Below are 3,054 nucleotides of genomic sequence, written 5' to 3' on the forward strand. Positions count from 1 at the left end.
AGTTCAAAGGAAACAAAGGTAAAACGGTTGTGTAAAACTTCTTGGTTTTTTTTCCTTCTCCATTTGTGTTGATTTGATGTTTTTATGCCAGTTTTGGGAGTGGAACTCAGACCCTAGGATCCCCGGATCGTCTGTGGGTGTAAAAGCTGCACCCAAGCCTAGGGTAATCATAGTTTAAGACACAATAAAATGCTTCCTTTAGCAAAAAGAGCTCACGGAAAATGTCTAGGCTAACAGTTCAAGCCTCAGGACCTGCCGCACAAAAATAGAACCAGTAACTCCATATGTCTATGTATGCATGCATGCATTTCTATTGGTGAACATCCAGAGTCTCTCTGAAGAAAGCCACCCAGTTCGGGAATTTGCTTTGAATAGAATGATTTCATAGTACAGAGAGTGCTTTCAAGACAGTGCATGTTCGGGGCTGCCCTCAGTGTTCCCAGTATAGCCTGAGTGTTTCCCCACACCTCAGGCTGCTGGAGGAAGTCTGCCTCATTGTTGGAACAGACAGACAAAAAGCCTCACTCCTGTACAACTGTGTAACAAACAATTCATCCAGGGGCAATTAGTGAGGATGAATGTGGGTGGGCTCTGAAGTCCAGGAGATAAAGGCCTCTTTGTACCCCAAGCTCTTTCTCTCCCCAGTGCTCTGTTTTGACAGGAAGCCTTCATTTGTGTCACCTTCCATGGCAGGCCAAGTTCCTTGTACTTATCCTGTCTTTGTTAGACTATGTCCCATTGTTGAAACAAACTGCTACAATTAATTCAAGAGTCCTTCTGGCAGACAACTGGGGAGCTGAACCTAATGAAATGATTCACCATTGGCAATGGTGCCTCACTTGGTTTCCAGAAGCTTGGTAAATCTAAGTACATGTGTAATATCACAATGCTTCCAGTCATCTAGGGCTGGTGAAGCTCATCAGGTTTTGAAACCTTTGACCTCTCCTAGTTGGGCCCTGGGTGGCTAGGTTTTGAGGTTGAGCACAGGGCCAGGGTGCTGACCATGAACTCAGAGCAGAAGCTCTTTGCTTTACCATTTGGTGTCACAGTTTCATTTCTGGTATCCTTATCTGTGTGTGTGTGTGTGTGTGTGTGTGCGTGTGTGTGCATGTGTGTTGTGTGTGTGTTGTGTGTGTGTGTGTGTGTGTGTGTGTGTGTGTGTGTGTGTGTGTGTTTGTGTGTGTGTGTGTGCACCAGTCCTGGAGCTTGAACTCAGGACCTGAGTATTTTACATGAGTTTCTCCTGTATTAGGACAGTACTCTACCACTTGAGCCACAGAGCCACTTCAGGCTTTTTTCCCCCTAGGGATGTGGTACTGAGGATTCAAACCCAGGGTTTCATATATGCAAGGCACTCTACCCCTAAGACACATTCCCAGCACTCCACTTCAGGTTTCTTGCTTTATTTTCTTGTAAGTTGAAGGAGTTGAAGTCTGGGCCTGGGTGCTGTCTCTGAGCTCTTCAGCTCAAATCTAGAACTCTGATACTTGAGCTACAATGCCCCTTCAGCTTTGTGGTGTTTCATTGGAGATAACCGTCTCAAGGAATCTCCTGCCTAGGCTGGCTTTGGACCCTGATCCTCAGCTCTCAGGCTCCTGAGTAGCTAGGATGAGAGGTGCAACTCACCGGTTCCCAGCTTCCACTTTAAGTTTCTAAGTGGTAAATAGGAGATAATAGTCTCATGGGACCTTTTGTGTCTGGGATAATGTTGAACCCAGATTGTTAGATCTCAGCTTCCTGAGTAGGCAAGATGACAGACCTCAGCTACAGATGCCAAGGGTCGTTGGCTCCATGTGATAAGACACTAGCCATGAAACCAATAGGGAAGGGTCAGTGCCTAGGCCCTGAGTTCAACATTTACAACCGGAAAAAATAAACCAAGACCATTGTCTGCAGGAGACAACTCATTAGAGTTCAGAACATCCAAAATTTTGGCCCTGACATGGGACATATTTGAGCCTCAACTTTCTCATATGCACAATCATCTTACATGTGGAGCTCTTACAAGGACCAGATGAAAGAATGCACCACATGAAGGACTCAGCACATAACACCTCATGAAGGACTAATCACATAGCTCTATCCCACAAGCTTTCATTAGAATTAGGGTGTTTTCATCAGTATCACCTTTTTTTTCAGAAACACATCACAAACTCCACTAAGTTCACATCTAATGGTTTAATGGGGTGAGGTTTTTTAGGGGGAAGTTAGCCACGAAGATTGCACTCAAAGGTTGGGGCTACTGTCCGAAGATTTTAGCTCAAGGCCAGAGCTCTTACACTTTGAGCCACAGCTTAGAGTTTCACAGACTTCCTGCCAGGGCTGGGTTTTAAAACCACCAGTGTTAGATCTCAGCCCCGGAGTATCTTGGATGATAAGGGTGAGTGAGCCAGCAGAATCTGGTTCCGTGAAGCTAGCTGGCACCAGTTTACCTCTGGCTAAATCAGGTTAGATGGCAACTGTCAGCACCAGACTCCCAGCTTGCTCTGTGATGAGATATTTGCAGTCCTATCCTTATATCGTTGAGGTCATACCATTCTTTTTTTTCTTTTTTGGTGCCAGTCTTGGGTCTTGAGTAAGGGTCTAGACACAGTCCTGAAGCTTTTATGCTCAAAGCTAGTGCTCAACTGCTTGAGCAACAGCACAACTTCCGGATTTTTCTGTGCATGTGGTAGCCAGAAATCGAACCCAGGGCTTTGTACGTACTTGGGGAGCAGTCTACCACAGAGCCCCAGGAGTAACAAGTGTATAAACAGATAAATGTGTAGATTGGTAGATGGATAGATAGATAGATAGATGTATATGTATAAACTAAGGGAAATTTCTATATTATGAAATTGCATATATGTTATTACTACTAATTATTGGCAACTAAATTTTTCCTTCCTTTTTTAAGTATCATGATTGAATACATAATAAAGTATTAATTGAAAATTAGCCAATGTAGTATAATTGTGTATAATATGAAAATCATACACTACTAATTTGTTACTTTTATAACAATCCATTTGTATGGATGTATCATCAGAATGTATTTCTTAGAACCTCCCACCA

This window comes from Dipodomys spectabilis, unplaced genomic scaffold (assembly GCF_019054845.1).
Source record: "Dipodomys spectabilis isolate Male_0828 unplaced genomic scaffold, ASM1905484v1 ptg000131l, whole genome shotgun sequence".
NCBI lineage: Eukaryota > Metazoa > Chordata > Mammalia > Rodentia > Heteromyidae > Dipodomys > Dipodomys spectabilis.